The sequence below is a fragment of the Tetranychus urticae genome, chromosome 2 (assembly GCF_039701765.1).
Source record: "Tetranychus urticae isolate SD_2017Ah chromosome 2, NJAU_TeUrti_SD_1.0, whole genome shotgun sequence".
NCBI classification, from domain to species: Eukaryota; Metazoa; Arthropoda; class Arachnida; order Trombidiformes; family Tetranychidae; genus Tetranychus; species Tetranychus urticae.
In genome coordinates, this window is record NC_142959.1 from 25,551,401 (window position 1) to 25,572,535 (window position 21,135).

The window sequence follows — 21,135 nt, forward strand, 5'->3', positions numbered from 1 at the left end:
TTTTTTCATGTTTGTTGGCTCAATTGAATGGCAATTGTATAAACTAATTGTGTGAAAAGGTAAATAAAATTTTTGCCAATTGTCAGTGTTAATTGTGAGCACAATTAAGCATGTAAATTTTGGCTTTTTCATGGCGTTGAACCTTCAATCATTTTTGCCTATTTTCATCTCAAAGGTTTTCAATAAAAACATAAATCTATTATTTTGTTTCCAATTTGCTTGGTAAGCGTAAAAATTGTACAAAAACTGGTAGGAGTTGGGCTAAATCACATGGAATCAGCAGAAAAAAAACAAAACACTAAATTAAATTGCTTCTTGTCTCTGTGTGGGTTATCAAATGAATTTTCAACTCTCATCAAGAGATTGAAACCCGAGACTTGTTTCACCTTCAACCCATACAAGTTGTAACCACACAGTTATTACAATGTTAACTTTCCAATTGATCAATATGTGGATGTAAATCAAGAGTGGAGGACGATTCGACTTATTCAATGTTGAGTTTCTTGATTGTATTCCCTTGGTGTATCCAATGTTTTATGTTCATCTAATTATTACGGACAATTGGTTTAACTGTAAAGATAAAGAGAATGAAAAATTATTATAATTGTCTTGAGTGTAAATCAGATTTTGTTTCACAACTGTTCTGATTGAATTTATACTTCATAATTGAATAGGTTGAATGATATTTGTTGGATGAAATAACCTTCTCAGTCTTTCTGGATCTCATTGAAAGTGGAGAAAAGGAAATGTAAGACTTGACTCTTGTTTCTCTTACTTTTCATGTGAAGATGACGGTGGAAGGAAGAAGATGAGAAGTAAAAATGATTCTGAGAAAGTAAATGGAAAAATAGATCATTATGTGAATCAAATCATCCGAAAAGACCTATCAGGAACTTAACAGAAATACTCAGGAGAAATGAATGATAATGGTGATGAAATGGAGAAAGATCTTGCTAGGTCAACAATAGATTGGACAAAATGCGTTATCCAAGTTTTGTAAACATCTCTTTACCTTCCTCCTTTTCATCTGGTCCATCTTATTATTGGGTTTTTATTTTTATTTGGTTGAGCTTGTTAAGCATACAAATTGGACTTGAAATGAATGAGTGTCAAAGAGGATTGCCAGATGATGTAGATGGTAATAATGATGAGAAAATGATGAGAAATAAAACCAAAGGACAAGATAAAGTATTTTTCATGATGAATAACACAGGGAAGATTGTCAAATGTTGAACATTGAAGAAAACAATGAAATTAAGTTGATGTTTTTAAGGGAAAATGTTTCATTCTTCCTTGTTATCCATGGTAACTGTATGATGTTGATCAAAAGGATGACGAGAAGGATGATGGTAATAATAATAAAAATAATGAAAGATTCAGATTTTCTGATCAATAAGATGATGAGAGAAGATATCAAGAGAAGTGACTGAGCATAAATAACCATTTAGTTGGGTTGTTAAGAAGATTGTTAATGTTTTTAACATAAGGTCTTCCCTTGTTAACCAGCATGTACTGATTGAAGCGGTTTAAGTGAAGGAAAGCAAAAAATAGGTTCTGATTAACATGATAAAAACTGAAAAAATTGAAAGTTAATTAAATTAAGAAGCACCAGGCAAAGATTGAGAAGCTTAAAATATACAATTAAATTACTGTAAACATTGTGGAATCAAAAACTGTATTCAAAAATTTGAACAAAAGTGATTTACAAGCAAATCTAATTGAAGACACTTTACCAAACGAAAAAGTCAGCAGATACAAAAAATGTAACAAATTTGAGCGCCTTTTCTCAAAATTGCGCTCAATTTGAATCTCGATTAAAATTAAAAAATTTCTTAATTTTAATTTTCAATTATTTCAGCCTTTAACTTTTATAAAATTATTATCAACTAGGAAATTGACATGAAGATGGTAAAAGATGGAAATCAAGAGGAAGGAGAAAGAGTTGAAAGGTTTGATTATTTTTGTTACATTTTGAAGCAAAAAACTAGATTCAGTGAAGGAATGAAAACATATTTGAAGCTGAATGAAAAAAGTTACAAATTGATTGAATTTCATTTATATTGGCAAAAAAGCGATAATATTTATCATGAAAAAAAGGAAATAAGAGTGGAAAAAATCGAAAGCAATAAAATGATGAAAATGAATCTTTGAATTTCAAGTTTACCTTCAATGGCAATCTCAATGGTTGACAAAGGTTTACTAAATGTATATTGAAATTAAAAGATTGCCAAATGAGCAGAAAAAAAGGGAAATATTTTTCATTCTAAACCTTTTTTCATGCCCATGATATATTCATAATGATAATAGCCCTGATTAGGTGGGAAGTGTTCAGAGAAGGAAGAGATTAACTCGGAATGAAATGTTTATTCATTAGGAGGTAACAATCCTGTTTTTATGCTCAATTTAGTTGAGATAAAGATGATCAAAGAAGATGTTATCATGGTGATGATAATGATGATGATGTAGCAACAATATAAGTTAATGACCCTAATCTTACATTGGAATTGAAATTTGAAAAATTGATACTCAACTTTACCCTGATTCAGTTGAGAAACATGGCTTTATTGAAGGTCTTTTTAAGGTCTTTTCAACTTCGATGTAACTGAAAAGGTTTTTGTTTTTAGCCTTTTTTTGGTTCCTTTTTTTTCATCCTTTTTTCATCTTCCTCTTGTTAGCCATCTTTTAGTATAGCTTTTAAGATGAAAGTGTTGATGGTACATTGATGAGTGATGAATAGCTTTTAGGTAAATGTATATGTTTGTATATTAAAGCCGTTAAGATGAAGCCTTGGATGAAAACATAAAGATAAATATAAGATGGAAATGATTCCTTCATCATCTTTTGGATGAAATTTGTTGATGATAAACATGCAATTAGATGGTAAGCTTGATGTAAAGGTTAGTCCAAGGAATCAGTGAAAGTAAAAATGAATTAATGTGCCGATAATCAGTAGATAGTCCATGTTATAGCAACAGGTACGTTAGGCTTTAGTATGCAAAATGACAAATTATAAAGGACAATTTTGACATGGAGTTTCATCTAAATTCAAGTCATTTTGTTTTTACTTGTTCATATAAATACAACCTTTCTTCATCTTCTTATCCTCATCTTATTTTATTTTGTTTTTCATCTTATTCCTCTTCTTCTTCCCTATCATCTAAGTGCTACAGTAGCTGTAGTACTTGATGTGAACCCAAAAGCTAACAACTGATTACCATTCATTACCATTCTCAGGTCCAACTGTTCATTACTATTTACTCAATGTTTACTTTATCTGCAAACTCCATTTATCCTTTATTTTTTTTCATTCAGTCAACAATCAACAATAAACATTCAAACAGTTTCATCAGGGAGAGATGAAAGTGAAAAGATCCACATCATCGCCAAGTTGATCTTCATCTTACTTCTTCTTCCCATTCAACTTGACTCTTTATACCAAAATAATATGCTTTTTTGCCCTTTCTTTATCCATTGCTTTGCCTTTACATCGCCATTAAACTGTTTATTTGTTAAGCCAAGTTCAATTAATGAATATTGATTAATCAGCTTGTAAACACTTTCCATTTCCATTGAATTAGTTGAAACAAATCAGGAGAAAAAAAATGAGAAAATTTAATCTCATTTTAAGGAGCCATTTAAAAAGCCTTTAGTTTGCAATTTAACCAAAAAATTGGTGTCTTTTGGGTTCTCCTTCAAGATTTTTGGTCCACAATCTTGACTATGATAAACCATTTAGCTTGAGCTTCAATCAGCAAAAATGACAATGACAGTGTATTGATGTAAAGATGCAACAAAATGAACCATATTAAGCTTTGATCTTTTCATCCACTTTTCAATCTCATTCATTTTCATCAGATCTTTTTTTCATAAACTTGAATTTTTTAGAACTTTTTCTCTCCTTTCTCTTTCTTTTTTTTCTAGGAGAAAGTTCAGTCAACTCAGTGATTCAAATAATTTCCGGTTAACATTGATCGATCCATGAATATACCAGAAGATGGTGAAATGGTGAAAATGACAACACATTGAAAGACGTGCATAAAAAAAGGAATGAGATGATCAACATAAACCATTGAGAATAAGATGAAATTGGAAGCAGATGAAAAATGATGATGATGATTAACAATAGTGATTCACAATGAAGATGAGTCGAGATTATCAATTGGTTCAGCACATGGGATCAAGTTAAGGTTGGATATTTCAAGATATTGATTTGCATTGATTTGATACACTTGTTTTGTTCAATGAAGCTCAAATTTGATGACATTATAATAATGATTGGAATTCAATGTTGATTTGCAAACAGGAATAAAGTTGATCTACTTTTTTTATTTACTCCAAAGGATAGATTGAAACAATTGACAAACATTTACTTGCAAATAAAAACAAAATGGTAAAAGAATGTAAAAAAAGGTAAAACTGGTAACAAGGAAAAGTAAAATGATGTTTCAAGACAAACATTAAAACATAACCGTAAGGTATTTATTTATTTAGCTGGAATAACTGGAATATTTGAAGCACACTTTCAACAGGGAATAGTCTAGGAAAGATATTATTAAAAAATAGATTAAAATTGATTCTAAAAATAAATTCACAGGTATATTAGTTAAAAATTAACATAACTAATCCATTTAATGAAGATTTGTTACATTTTGCTAAAAAACAAATAAAATCTGGTAAAGATATCGGATAGCAAAATATCTTGATAATTATCTTTAATCTTTCAGTCCAACCTGGAAAATAAAGAAACAAAAGGCTTTCATTTTTATTGAAAAATCTATTCCCTGTTGCATATCATGTTTTCAACAATTTCATCTCCTCTTATTACAACCATTTGATTAATTTTATCCCTTAATTTCGCTTTATTAAGTTACAAAATTCTGTATTTCTGGTTATCGATAACATTATTTCGTTTTTTTATCGTTTTTATCATACAATTATCATCTACAACCGTTATGGAAGTCATTTTAGATTGAACATTAATGGAGTCGTAAATTTCGGAATAATTTTTCAATGAACCAAAACCAGAACTTGATTCAGTGTGAAGTTCAAATGACAACATCAGTTTTCCAACAAATTAATAGAAATGTTTAAATTATAAGACAATCCCTCAACCCCTTCTTTCTTGTCTAATGTTTACGCGCTCTTTGCATTATTGGTTACTAATGGCGTAGCCATTTTTTGTAATAATTAACTAATTATCTGGTGTCATTCAAAGCTGTTAATTGTTTATTCTGATTTCATCCAAACACTTCACTAAACTCAGTGCTGAACTAGTCTTTCAACTTGCCTCTGTTTTGATTATTTTTTTAAAGCAAAGTGATCACATGGAGTCAAACTTAAGTCAACATAACTCACCATGAAAATCATCATCAACACCATCAAAATTGTTTATTATCTTTGTTATTTTTTATTTTTGACAAAGCAAGGCAACATCACAACACAAGACAGACCAGGAAAAATGAATATTATGATTAATGGACTGATTCAATTTAATTTCAAAGCATAATCCAAAAAGTTGATTGTTAAGATTTTGTCTTGACAAAGCAAAGCATTTTTCAATGATTAATGTTGCTCCTCAAACAGCTTCATAAAAATAACTTTCACTTGTTACCTTGGAAAGCAAGGACAAAAGTAAGTTTTTTTCCTCTCTTCAAATGAATTTCAAAGATTATCTAAATCTAAAAGATTTCTCAAATTATCTTTTTCTTTCTCTCCTTACCTTTCTTTTAGACATTCCCTGTCAACCCTGCTAATCCTAATCCATGTAGATTAGTGAAGCTTCTTTGTGAAAGACTTAAATTGATGGTAAAGACAACGCCTGGGAATAACGATTGAAAGCTAACCAGAATAGGAAAAGTAAAGTCGAGTTACAAAAGCTAATGTGATAATGATGAGAAACAGAGAGAAGACAAAGATGACTACTAAAAAATGGCTTTCTTTCAATGTAAATCAACAGTAAACTGTCAGGTTCGAATAAAAGTCTGAAAAGGAACAACAGGAAACTCACAAGTTAACTTCCGGTCAAAATGCATTTGAGAAACCTTAGAAACTTTGATTAACTTCCTCTTGGATCAAGTAACAAACTCCTATGGGAAAGTGTGGACAATAATCTGTGTAACCATTTTAAAATATACAAACCGAGCCTGCAAAGTAGCAAGTTAACAAAAGGAGGAAAAGAGGAAAATTAAAATGATTATAAAAGCGATTTTAACATTAAAACTGGCTGTTGTTTTGTTTTTACTCTGGTCCTACAATCGTAACAATTAGGAGAGAGAGCAAGCCAAAATGAAAGTGGAATTTAATTTAACCCAAGTTAACAAATTGAATTCACAATTGGCTTGAAAAATTGTCTGTTTACCTACACTGGATGGTTAAAATGGTTAAAACTTGAAAACAAATGTTGTACTCAACTACAATGGTTATCACGTAATCAACATCAATTGAAACTCAACGTTTACGTTTGACATTTTAGGAACACATTTGCCTAGAACAATGAAATAATCATTGGAAAACCAAACTGAACAATTCAACCTGGAATTAACATGAATCAACATTATTCCAGTCCCAGTTTCTACATGAATATGCCACTTTTAAGGCTGTTATTTTTTTATTGAATTAACATGCAAATGTTATTAATTGGAAAAGCATTTACATGTTTACTGGTTAGAATAATTTGTTTGATTAACTTTTTTCTTCTTGATTGTTGATACAAAATTAATGTTTCATTCTGTTTCTCCTTTCTCTTTAGCTCTTTTGATTAAATTTGTCAACTAAGTTATTTGATTGATTTGGTTTTGAATTAGTTTTTTCTCTCTCTATCAAACAATTCTGCTTGAATTTTACTGGTTAATTTGATTATGTTCAACTTAATTAATTGTTTAACTTTTACTTTGAACATGTTAATCAAATGAAAAGCCACATTTATAAACGTGCATGTTAACCTTAACTGAGAGTGATAATAATTTTGAACAATGTTATTCAACCCAATGATAATCAATTTTACGGAACAATTAATTTCTACTCTGATTATGATTAATTTTCCTCTTCTGACCAAACCTGAATTTAAGCTTCATTATCCAAAAATTTACACTTCATTTAAACATGTAACATTTACATGAACATAATCAAGTTAAAAGTAAAATACAATTAAATGTAAATAGAGAGGTAAAAAAAGATTTGAAAACCTTACCACAACATTAATATGAACCAACCAGATTTATCCAGGAAAATTAATGTCCATCAATAATTTAAATGAAACCCAATTTTACACCCAATAAGGTAAAATCAGACTCACCAGGATTCCAATCACTTCAAATCAATGGCAACTTGAACAAAGATGGATAACAATTAATAGTTGACAATCAAAAGTCAGGTTAATTGAAGAGTTGAACAAAAATGGTTTAATCAAGGAAGGCAATTGAAAGCGACAAAATAATTGTTTCGGATGAAAGTTAATCAAACTGTTTCCATCATTACATTATAATCATTGTTGCCATAAAATTGTCAATTGAATGTTAATTAACAGCAATTGATTATTCCATCATTTGCTGTTTGTGTTGAAGCAAAAATGGCTGATTCAAGAGTAAACTTATTGATTAACCAACATAATTGTGTTGATCTTTTGATTTCCCAAATCAACACTCTACTGAGTCTACTAAATGGTAATTAAAAATCGACTGATGAACAAAAATTAATAATCAAATGACGTTTTAAATGAAAAGTGTAATGATTAACCAGAAATGAAATCAAAGGCAAGGTTTTCATGGCGAGTTGCTATTACAATAGATTTGCTTTTACCAATTATTTGACCAATTAATGTTGATGATTACATTGAATGGCAATTTTGAGATTGAATGATATTAATTGGAAACTGTATTGTTAACTGTAGTCGATAAATTACTCATCTGGTTTAATATCATGTTGATAAGCCATCTTAAGAGTGAATTAAGTTTTAATGATGAAAACCTTATTAATATGAAGATGAAAATGGTTCTCCATTTTAATCATTATTTAAACATGTGAAGTTGACATTTGATGACAATCATGGTTGATGATGATAATAATGATCATGTTTAATAATAGCATATAATACATAATGTTAATAACATTATTAAATGTCCACTTAATGTGAAGTAATAATAACAAGATGTAAACCAAAACCCAAAACTCATTACAAAGCCAATAAGTTAGCCTTGTAAATGACCAGTTTATATATCCTTTTACACTTAATTGTAAGGTAGCATGAAAATTTAAAAGCCTAATAAGCAAATTGATAACAATAAACACGCTAATCAACATAATAATAGTTAATTGTAAAATTAGAATCAGAGACAATTACAAAGCTAAAAGATTGACTAAAGTGAGGAGCAAAAAAAGGTTCAGATGTCAAGACAAATGAAGAGCAAAATGAAAACAGTTTACCCAATTTTGGGTTTCAATTTTTGGTAAATTGTCTCACTAGGAATGAATACAATTTTTACAGAATTAACTGTCAGATTTAGGTTCATCTCTCAGGTTCAACTGATCACTATAGATGTATCTTTCAGAGGATTACTTCAGGTCACACTTGGATGATGTATGGCAAGTTGCGTTACCCCAAATCTTAGGAGATTACTTAACGTTTTTTAGCTTTCATTGGGTCTCTAGCATACAATAATTGGTCTGCCAACAGCAAGAAAAAGATATAAGTCTAATCATCATCATCATTATCATCAAGTGATAAATGTGAAGTGATCATAATGTTACAACTTGATTCCTGCACATTACATTGTCATCTTCATCTTTATCATCATCATTAAAGTCTACATCAACATGAAGACAAGCTGAACAACAACAACAACATGAAGCCAACACCAATTGATGATCATTATCACTTGAACAGCAACACACAAAAGCTCATCGATACAAAAAAAAAATTTACTCTAAATTGTTTTTACTTTTTTCTTCTTCTTCTCTCTTCATTTTTACTCATCAATATTATCATAATAATGATAATGGCCATCATCATGATAACTTTCATCAGAACAAAAGTGTGTAAACTCAATCAAGACGATCAAGTCAACCTTTCAAATTGAATGAAACTGAATCAAGTTATAAACCGAGATTTGACATGATAAATCAATTTGCTCTTCTCTTTTCAATGTGATTTCAATTTCAATCGTTTCCCTTTGTTTTCACCCAATTCACCTGAATTCACATGCTCAAGGCAATTTAACTCAACTTGTAACTCAATAATTTGTTGAGATAATTTGTCAAAAAAATGGATCATCAGAAGAGGAACAAAGAAGAAGAAAAGTGAAAATAAAATTCAATCTAAATTGATCCTTTTTCATGTCTAATAATGAATCCATAAATCAAATTGAACTTTTCAAAAAGGCAGCCAAAAAAGAGGTCAAAATTTTCAAGTCAAATTATTATATTTTCATTTCAATGAATTTTTGTTTCCCATTTTCATTCAGACAATTAATTCAACTCATCAATTGATCATCATCATAAACACTGAATAAAATGTTCATTTTCGTTGTTCACTCAGACAATTATTCATTTCCGTTGCTAACAATTACAATTTGACATTATTAATCAACTTCACTTTGACTGCCAATAACAAAAAAGACAACAAAATGCTGGTAATAACAATTAACAAGCAAATTCAATTTTACAATTGCTATTAACGTCAACACTCACTGATTTAAAAGACAATTAATCACAAATCTTTTACTTGTAATCACAAACCCTCATGTTCCCTGATTGTTGATTATTGATACAATTTACAGTCCAATGAGCAAGTTATTAAAAATGTAACTCAAAGGGAAACATTTTCAATTCAATTTCCATTCCAAATATGTGGGTTTATATCATTTAATTATAATGAAAACGAGTGTAAAGAATTCAGTTTAAAATGAAATTTAAAATTGTTCAAAATGAAACAATTCATTAACTCAACTCATCGCAAAAGCCTTTTCAAAATGATATTGAAATATTTGTTCAACAGTTATTCAACTCCAATCACTCCAACTGGGATTGAACATGATAATAACTGGAAATGTTCAAAATTGATTTCTTTTCCCTATTCATCAATTAAATAACTATTCAAGATGTTGATCTTGAGTTTCCTAAAGTTTGCTTAATCTGACTCAAAAGACGAAAAAGCAAAGTCTTTTTTGTTGCAATCAAAATTTCGATGGAAAAATTAATTACATTGGAAAAGGTTGAATAAATGCTGACTAATGTCTCATGAGTGGAATTTTTCATCTCCTGATTATCCCATGTAAAGACAATCGTACATTAAAACCTGTAAATGTTGATCCAACAAAAACTAACCTCAACTTAACCCATTGAGTTTTAATGATCAGCTTAACCAAACATATTAAACCTGAAACTTCAATTTCGATTTCTTTCTTTCATGTTTTCATTCTGAATCAGTCAATGAAATTCATTGGTTGATTCAGTCTCGAAATGCAAATCGAATTATCAATCAAAATCTGAAAAGTCACAAACCTTTTTTCCCCTGTAACTCAAAATTTTTCAGTCAATATTTTTGTGAATAAATTTTGAAATGTTTATTAAATTTTGAATCTGAAAAGATGAAAATCGATATTTACTTTTCCCTGAAATTACTTGAGTTTAATCCTTCTTAGGTCCAGAGTGTTAATCAGTCAAGTTCAAACTCGAAATTACATTTACAATGTTCAACAATCACAACTGTTTACCATTAAATGATTACATGAATATTGTTCAAGTCTCTTTTCATTATCATGATAATCTTCAATTGAACCACTTTTAGGTTCAACAAAGAGTATCATTCATGGATGTATTAATGATGAGCACAAGTGCAAAATTCATTCAATTGTTAATATTGAACGCAATTGAAGGCAAACATGAAAATAAATAATATTCACTGAAAAGTATCATGATAAGCATAATGGTTTATAGCTCTAAATTACTTGCCTCATGTGGTTCAAAATTTTCTCGTTGCCTCTATTAACAATCTAATTGAATTAATGCAATTTAAAAGGGAAACTTACAAGTAATGTTACAATTTGTTATGATTATTATTTCATTGATACAATATTTTGTGTTGCCTTTCATCGTTTCAAACCAGAAACATTATGAATAAAGAATACAGAATTTGGTGAAAATGCAGAAAACTGAAAAATTGATTAAACAAGATTCATGAGTGAAAAGTGAAAATAAAACTGAGAATCAATTTTACTGCAATTTAGCTCTTTTGCTCGTATTTTTTGGATTACAATTTAAACCTAATCGATTGTAATTTAAGTTAAGGCATTTAAAGATGAAATTAATTTGCTTGGTGAAAATTTAATAACCTGGAGGAGATGAAAATTGAAGATGAAAATGAAACAAAAGAAAAGCGAAAAGAATTCAATTGAATTATAGAATCAAAATTGAGGGTTAAAAAGATGAGAAATTAAATGGTTATTGAAATGGTTATAATAGCAATTTATTTTGAATTAAGATGTTGTGATGATACCAGATTGTTTGGGGTTATTTGGGTAAACATTTTGGGTTAATCTTTTCATTTTCAGTCATCCAAATTGATTAAAGTTAAACATTTATTTAACTCTTACGGATATGACTGCTCAATGACAATGGTTTGGGTGAATGGCAATCAACCCATAAAATACCTCAACAGTGAGTTACATTTTATGGAGCGAGGGTGACTTTGTTAGGTTGACATATTTGTATCTTGTGGCCTATTTAGATGCGCTTGGACGATGAAGAGATGGTTATTTGATGATTGTTGATTGCGATTTGGATAAGTTTAGTTGTTGAATCATGTTCAATGTTAAAGTATTATTTCTTGGTTTAATAAATTATTGTTGTGTCAACTGTAATTTACTGGGAAATTGTGACTTTGAAAATGATCTCTGCTTTTGGAGCAGCTCGTCAAGTGCACCTTCAACCCAATGGGTTCACTCTTCAGGTCAACCTTTTCCTTGCTCTTCCTACTGCAGTCAACAGTCTAACCGTTTTATTTACATAACTTCAGCTTTATTTAAAGGCAAATCAAGTTACCTTCGATTAACGGGGGAACCTTTGAAAAGTCAAATAACCACTAAGTGTACATTAACTTTAAGGTACATTGGATATGGTTTAGGTTGGGCTAATCTAATTATTGGGTTTGTCCGAGTTAATCAATCATCAAGTTTACTCTCATCTTCTGGTGAATATGATGGCGATTTTGATGATAATCCAATGGAACCATTGATGGTCATTCCAACTTCAATATCAACTGATTGGCATCAAATTACGGTTCCGTTAATTGTCACTGATCCTTTTTATCCAATTATCCAGATAAATAAGGTGACAAACAATTGGATCAACAAAAGCTCAATGGTTAACAAACCTAATAAGGTGGATTCATTTGATGGTCAACCTTTTGTAGCCATTGATGATACCATTTTGAGTGAACCTTGTTTCCAGTCAAATGATCAAAATGATGCTCGTGTTAACATTGAGAATCATCATGATTTGAATGAACAAGATCAAGATGCTGTTTATGAAAGGATTGCAACCAGTCTGCAGAATAAAAAGGTTGACAATTCGAACGAAAAGTTCTTCGAAAAACTTACATTGGAATTGAATGAAACTCAAATATTGTCAACTTTCAAGAGTAAAATTTTCCATTTAATCAACGATAATCAAGATGAACTGGATAATGACAATTTCATTGGCAATCAAAGGATTTGGAATGAAGATTTAAATTGGTGTGAGCCAACGATAATCAAATGTCAAGTGTGTTTAAAAGCGATTCAAGACAATTTAATGATTGACCAGATTCGTTGTCCTAAAGTTTGCAATTTGGACACGATTGAGACTCAAGGGCAGTTCATTGACCACTGTGGCTGGACACAGAGTAGATTAAGTTCATCAGTAGCAAGTTGGATATTGGTGACTTCTGATGAAGCCTCACGTTACATTAGCAACTATCCTTTAGTTGATGCTTCACCTTATAAAGGGTCAATCCTGACTAAGGGTAAATATTTACTTCTCAAACTGGACAACAAAGTTAACCCTTTGCCATCAATTAGTCTCATCTCACCAGTTTACATTTCAACTCGTGAAACTTGCTACTTTACCTTTAGCTATCTCATTAATGATTCATCTGCTGTTTACTATTTAAAGTTGACCTTTTCGTCTGCCTTCAAGAGTTTCCAGGATGAAAATAATGCTGGAACTGATCATCTTATCATATGGAAAAGTGATGATTCAATGTTTAGCCGAAAGAACCAGAACTGGTCAAATGGATCGGCTTACATTGGTAAACATGATAAACCATTTACACTCAGCTTTGTGAGAGCTTCTATTCAATATTACTCAAAGCATGGAATCGTTGCTTTGGACAATTTAAATTTTATTGCCTGTTAAATTGAACTGCAATTAACCTTTTCTCGGGTCATGCGATCAATGATATTTCCGATATTATACAAAATGTATATTTCATTTGAAAATGTTTATATTATAATATATTTGATCTAATAGAATCAATTTGCGTTAAGAAATGTCCTCAAATCTCATCATCAATAATTTGAAATACGTTTAATGGTGTTTTTATTGTGCTTATTGTTTTTAAATAAGGCCATTTTATTATTTCCAGCTTGAAGAGGCTTAATCGGCTAAATCATAATCATTTCGATCAAAAGTTTGTGCTCAAAATTTCGTGTTTTGGATCGTTTCGCTCATGCCGAGAACAATGAGAGAGTTGTGAAGCTTTTCTTTTAATATCCTGAGAAACTTCATCTGCATTCTGCTCTGCTTCTGGTACTTTGATTAGTCCGAAATACATTGCTACAATAAATATATTTCAACCGAATTTAGAGTAAAGGCTTCTGTTCCAGTTCACGATAAAACTCATGTGTGAAATGCGAAAGGATTAGATTTGAATAGAAAATTCTAAGATTTAAACTAATACTTGATTGCATTAATCTAATTTATATATAAATAAAACATTTAATCCTTAAAACTTCGACTTAAGTCTCTCTCACACAAATCTTAAACTGGGAATACTCTTCAAACTACATGAGGCAATTGCATGAATGGATCAAATCAATGGCTTTGATCAAACTCAGCATATCTTTTGGTGAAGCCAATTTTAACACCAATGTTATCAAATTAAATGCAAATGCCGATGAAATGAGCAAACAAACACAAAATGAAAATAGTGCATCTTTATTAGGATCAAGTCGACTAAGTTCATCAAAAGATAGCTGTCAATCACATACTTCACAACAGCCATAGGGTCAGAATAGGTAAATTTAAAATAGGCAATCAACTCTAAAAGGACGATTTACTCAAACTTCGATTTAGATTTGGCTTTGTTGAGTTGATAATTTTGTCAGTTTTGTTTTCTTTAAGCTCAATTCTCATCAGAATAGGTCGAAACACGAAAAAAAAACTAAACATTTGACTGTTAGTTGCAAGTTGAAACTTTTATTTTTAGCTGTATTGAATGCAAACAGAAGACGCAATTTTAGTCAAAAATATTGTTGTTAAAATCTTGCTTTTTTAATGTAATTCTCAACATTGCTTTGTTCAATTGAACGACTTATTCGAACCGAGATGATGTTAAAAAAGATAATTATTGCTGAAAATATGAAATTAAATTTAGATGTTGATTTTGTTTCTGTTACATGTACATTTCTGTACCAAATGAGTCTAAAATTTAAAGTTTGCTCTAAATTTTCCTCGTTGAACCTAAAAATCTGTGAGCTGCAAAAGCTGAAGTAATTACACCTTTTCATCTGTCACCATCATTTAGGATGTTTAATTCAATTCTTGAGTCGATTTTATCTCTTCCTGTTGGTCCAAATAAAGTGAAAAAAGTAACAATTTTTCAGAGAAAGAAACAAAGAAAAAGATACAAGAAAGGTTTTCTCAAAAGACTGAAAGTTGGTTAGTTAATCCAAGTTAAATCCAGTAGATTTACCGGTTCCATAGAGATTTCCAGTTACCATTCAGTTTCCTTTTTGTTTCCCTGAATCATTCCCTGTTTATCTGACTCACAATTGAAATGGTTCCCAAACAATGTCCTCCATGAAAAGCAAAGTGAAGACAAAAAAAACAGCAAACCCAAAAAAAGAGGAAAAAAAAGTCAAACAAAATTTCATTTCCTTCAACTTTCCCTTCTTTACCTTGTCAAATGTTTCAAGTTTACTGAACAAAAACAACAAAGCTCAATACTAACAAGAAAATTTCAAATCTTATTGTTAATTTTGACGAATCAAAATGAATCAAATAAAACAAGTTTCATTTAAATGCTGATCCAACCATATAAATACTAATGTTTATGTTTACCCTGGAACACATTGGCAAGCTTGTTACATTGTTTTGCCATCTCTTCAATATAAATTGAACACAAGGAAATAAAATAATTTTAAATTTCATGAGTTGATCATGATATTATTCAGCAAAAGGCAGACATTATCTTCTCATTGACTTGCCAGTCAAACAAATAACAGTCCAAAGCTTGAACAGCATCAATTTAATTACAATTTATTTGTACAGATTTAACTTGTGATTGGAAACAAAACAATCATGAAAATGATTACAATCTGTTTGAATAACTTCCAACAGATATTATCGATCAACACCAACTGGGACTTTTATCACTCCCAGTGAAAATAATGTTTCATCAAATTCCAACTCTTATTGAACAATTTTCAAATTCAATTTTCTCTTCTTTTCACCCAAAACTCAACTCATGAACTAACTAAGAATGGCTTTAAAGACCAGAAAACACTATTCTGAAGTCACGTGAGTTGATCAACATGAGTAATGCAAGCTGAAACTTTCCAATTATCTGATGAATTTCAAAGATATTTTTAGAGTTTTTCTTATCTCGAATTTCGAAAAGAAAATCTTTGCAAAAAAGATTTTAGTGTTCGATTTTCACCAAATTTTCTTCATTAGAGACTTGGATTTTAATGAATGATAAACATGATAACAGATGAATGCAACTTCAGATCGATGGAACTGAAGAAGCGACAGAATTCGTTGATACTTTGATCCAAGTGCGAACAAAGTATCACATTACGTTGGAAATGGAATTGCATTTTGCTTGATTTTACATATTTTGTTGGTCAAAGAAAAAAAGTTGAACATAAATTTGATCAGCAGCAAACGTCATGTGAGATGAAACAATCATAATAGTTGATTGAATATGGATTGTCTGTCATGACCTTTCAGCCTTCTCATTCATCTTCATCATCTTCATCCAATTCACATGGAAATATTGTGATGGAATTCCTTCTTTACTTCCCTGGTTCATCTTTTCCTCTCTACTTTGCCTTCATGCATCTATTTATGCCTCAACTTGAGTTACATCTTGATTTCAAGACTGACCATTTTGCACGTCTAACCAACAAAATGATCATCTATCAATTTTGTTCAACTCATCATGTTCATTGGCCAAATCATCATGATAATCATCACCATGAATAATGATAAACTTGATAATGTCAATTGAATAAGGAAATGGATAAAAAAAGATCATTTTAGTTTCAATTTTAATCATCTTTTCCTCATCAACAACCAAATTTTACAAACCTTATTGTGTGTGTTAAAAGCGTGTCAAATGTTTCTGTCAATAATCTGAGTCTTGAATTTTCATCATCAGAGTTGCCACTTGGGTGAATCAATGTTTTATAATTAAGATGCATCACTTTGATGATTACGCCTGTTTAAACAGCAAACAATGAAAGTGACTTTTAAATCACATTTGCTTCTCCTCTTTTCCTCATCTTTTCATCTTCCTTTATCATCTGTAAATTGAAGGTCAAGACTGTAAATAGGTTGACAGCTTGTTATATGAATGTTCAATCTTCATTTAATGTCCTGCTTTGGTGAGAGGAAAAGAAACAATCAAAATTGAGGGAAAAAAGTCAACCTCATTTGGGCTCATTTAGGGTTGGTAATCAAGGCAACATTAAGCTAATTGATTGTTTGACATGAGTTTAAATTAATCTGTAAAATTGTGACTTTGGGTTTGAACAGCTTCACCATAAACCAGGGTTCACTTTAACTATCCAAGGGTCAATTAGTCCGGTTTGACTAAAGATATTCATTGGCAGATGTCCGACTATTATCCTGATGAAACATGATGGGATAAGGACCCAGTCGAATAAAAAAGTCTACACTGAATCGCGTTTCATGCTCATTCAGATACGCATGAAACAAAAACGCCAGAAAACTGCCTTTTTTGCGTTTGCGCCATGATTTCATTATCAATGTCTGCTTGGACAATTAATAATATAAATTTAATCACAATTTTTTAATATAAACTCATAGCTCAGTGGTTAAAGAGTTCGACAATTACAAAATATTGATTGAGGGTTCGAATCTAGGTGGATGTTTTTTTTGTTTCTAGAAACTTAAACGAGCGCTTAGCGCGCATCTTATTGCGTTAACGCAAAGTTTGCGCTAAATCTGAGACTTTTATTTGGTGCGCATTTTCTGGCGTGTATGCCGCCTTCGACTGGGGATACATGGATAAGGTGAAGGGTTAATGGGTTAGATTTTGAGTAAAAGATGAATTAGTCTGTTGAGATTTGGTTTGGTCAAAATTATTGGATGTGTTTGTGTCCATCAATTGTATCACTTTGTAGAGGACGGTGATGCAGTTTACCTGAAAAGTTGATGAAAAATTGTGTTCTCGTTAGTTTTAGATTGGACAGTTTTAGATGAATCAATGAGAAGGTCAAAGGGTCAGGTTAACCAAAGACTCATTCTCATCAACACCAGTCTAGACTGTAACTGATGAGTCTCTTAACCTAACAGAGTCGTTATTAGCCCATCAAATGTATCTTAACACAAGACATTTTCACGTCTTCCACCAGTTTGAGTTTAGTTTGTATTTGTAATTTATATTATCCAAGTTATTTTCATTGTTGCTGCAAAAAATCAATCGATATTTGTATTTGTCTAAAGAGCAAATTTGAATATTTAATATTATCAAGTTTATTCAATCTCGAGTGGAACTGAATTTCCTCTGGGAGTGAATTTTATTTTTGATAATGATTCAAACTTGTCAACTCAAGTATAGTAAAATCTAGACGAAAGAAATTGCATGGAAATGAGTTTGATTAGTTAATTTTTAGAGTTATTAATATTTAATTGAATTAGATAGCAAGTTATCAAAATATCAACTTTAACCTCAAGCAACAATGCTTTTAATCATGTAATCTTGATACGTTTAATGTTCATCACTTTAATGGTAACTTTAATTACTTAACTTTCAGTACAAAAAATATACTTCCAAGAAAATTATTTCATTAAACTGAATCATTTCCAATTAAATTTCAATTTTCTGTTAACTTGAAATCGAGATTGAAAAGGTGATTTTGTTGTACTTGGGTTAACACAAATAGCTTGATAGACTTTGATTTTTACGAAATTTGATAATGACTAAAGTAATTGACACTCGATAAGTTGATTAGTGCTGTAATTAAAAGAAAAGTCAGAAAATGTCGATTTTTCTTTTCATGTAATTCCTCTCTTATGTTGCAATTGGATTGTAATTTGGACAAACTGTTGATTCAATTGAAGAGCAAATTGTGATCAAAAGTAATAAGCTCAAATTGATGGTCGATAAAGAAGTTACTGAACAATTGAAGGTATGAAAATTCAAGATTGTTACCAAACAACTGGAGATGATGATAGAGCCATGAGAGGAAAAGCAAAACAAAAACCTAAAAGAATCAAGAATGCTATTAAAAATAAGAATGGAAAAGAAGCAGAAAAATAATATCAAAATACCTTTCAATTATTGCCTATTACAAGTTTATTAATATCAAATGCTGAGTTTCAGATACTATTGACTAGCAACAAATCAGTGGTTGGTATGAAAGTTTGTCAAAATAAGGTTAATCTTTTGCATTTGTATGCTTTTAAAGTGAAACCCAATTTGATGATCATCATTGGTATCGACACTTTTAGGTATAAATTTGATTCCAACTTGATTCGGTTCCATTGTTGAGTCTTCAGTTGTGAACAAGAAACTCTGAATGAAGAAAAAAGCAAATTATTTTCTCGACTCATTAAGATGGGTAACAACATGAGACTGATTATTAGTTGAACAGAAAATGTTTCCACTTATCATTAACGTTATTAGCATTATTATTGGGATTGTGTATCTTATTATTATATCGGGTAATATTAATATCAACAGTGAGAAAAGAGAAAACATTTCAACAGTAAACTTGATCTATTGATGTTCAGTTAACCATGATTGATTGACAAACAAATCAAATCATTTGCTTTCGCCATTTTAACCAACAAATAATCCGTTTCTCTTATGGTTAGATGCTAACAATAGTATCCTTTATATTTACAATTTATCACGATATCAGCCTCAATCATATTCATCAGCAATATCAAGGAAATCAGGATAATCATTTTCATCACCATTGTACCATCGGACAATATCATTTCATCATAATCTGATTAAACATTAAGACGATTTGGATAGCAAGAAAATGATGAAAATTAAAATCCAAAAGTCTTTGCTTTAACTTCAAATTGTCTGCTCAAGCTTTGTGCATCCAAACAGCGAGATTCAATCATTGCATTGATAATGAAAATTCAATTGTCGACCATTGAGAATTGTAATCATCTCTGATTATCTGGAAAATATGAAAACATTTCAATGAGAGAATTGCTATAAGCTATTAATAAAATATCAGAAGAGAATGTAAAATAAATGATATTTTTTTGTTGCTTTCACTTCTTTTCAAGTTACCTTTAAAATGAGATGATATTATATTCATCAAATTTGAGTAACTCTTTGCTTCAGGGGTTTCCTTCAGTTTCCTTTTCAGCCATTCTGAAGCCTTGTTCAAGTCTCACCATCTTCTCCTTTTCTTCCCATATTTAACTAGTTGAATCTCTTTGAGTGTACATTTTCTCATCATCATCATCATCATCTTGTTTATGGATCCATCTTTTTTCCTCTTCTTTGCTCTGCCTTCCTTTACCTCAACTTTCAGATATTGAATCCTCTTTAGAATTGATTTTCAATGGAAAGCCAAATCGGTTTGCTATTTTTATGAACAGTAAATTAAATTTCAAGTTGCAAATTGTCACCAAATAACCATTGACCTATCAAATATAAACCTGTAATGGGAGGATAAGAAAGGCGAGGGAAAAAAAGTTATTGAGTGTTGAGTAAAAAAAAGAGGCAAACATTATTTGGTGAAAGTGTGTATGGGTGTGATTGTTGATCAGTTACTCCTCAGGTTATTATATGTATTTGAAGAGGAAACTGATTGGAAAGGATAAACAGATGACAGTAAATATAAAAAGATAGTTTGAAAATAGAAAAGAAATGGTCTTGAAATTTGTTTTTCACCGATAAACAAGATGAATGAAGGATAAATGAAGAACCAGGATCATCTCTTACCTTTACTTTTAATGTGTACTTCAATGTTGCTCAAATGAAAATAGAAGAAGCTAAATAATGTTTAATGGAAATGGTCAATAGGGTAAATTGATGAACCATTTTCCATCTTCATCATCATTACCGTCAATAGAAAAGGTAATTCAGCTTCTTTTTTTTCGCTTATCCTTAAGTATATTTGACCATCAAGACAACATTAACCGAATGGACAAGTTTCCTCTGGGAATATGTTTGAATAGCCCATTGAGGCCAGAAAGTCTCTCTCTCTCCTTTTTCTGTATATATTACACTATATTTGATTCAGGTAAGTGTTTATGTTTATCATGCATCTTCAAATTTATGTTTACTTTGAAGGTTGATGTAAGGAAGGTTAACGGTGAAGACAAATGATGACGAGAAATGGTGAGATTGGATGAGGGTTAATGTTGCTTTTGTTGTTGCTCTTTCTGATCAGTAGATGAATGTAGATCCAGAATTGATTGATGAAATACTGTAGTCAGTGAATGATTAAACATGGACTGTGAATTGTACACAAAGAGTCCAAAATAGCTATTGACTATTTAGCTGTTTCACCAATGGTTTCACCATATGAAAAGAGTTGAGTTACCGGGGTCAGGAATGGAGAGACGCATAAGATGCTGATGATAAAGATGGGTTGAAGAGGGAACAGAACGTTGAGAGATTGATGTCAAATAGCACTTAATTTGATTAACTTGGATGGC

General features: G+C 30.7%; 3 long non-coding RNA genes across 3 annotated transcripts; 1 reads left to right on the forward strand and 2 right to left on the reverse strand.

The window, feature by feature from the left end:
- Nucleotides 1–176: 176 nt before the first annotated feature.
- On the reverse strand, nucleotides 177–1,736 carry LOC112538659 (uncharacterized). The gene is made up of 2 exons (XR_003081926.2): nucleotides 1,013–1,736; nucleotides 177–570 (listed from the first exon to the last, which is right to left on the reverse strand). It is a non-coding gene; the product is annotated as an uncharacterized LOC112538659 (long non-coding RNA).
- An 888-nt stretch (nucleotides 1,737–2,624) lies between these two features.
- Nucleotides 2,625–3,541, reverse strand: LOC149094207 (uncharacterized). Its single transcript, XR_016198931.1, has 2 exons — nucleotides 3,405–3,541; nucleotides 2,625–2,786 (listed from the first exon to the last, which is right to left on the reverse strand). It is a non-coding gene; the product is annotated as an uncharacterized LOC149094207 (long non-coding RNA).
- Nucleotides 3,542–4,754: 1,213 nt separating this feature from the next.
- LOC149094208 (uncharacterized) lies at nucleotides 4,755–6,797 on the forward strand. Its single transcript, XR_016198930.1, has 3 exons — nucleotides 4,755–5,631; nucleotides 5,731–6,662; nucleotides 6,749–6,797. It is a non-coding gene; the product is annotated as an uncharacterized LOC149094208 (long non-coding RNA).
- Nucleotides 6,798–21,135: the final 14,338 nt, after the last annotated feature.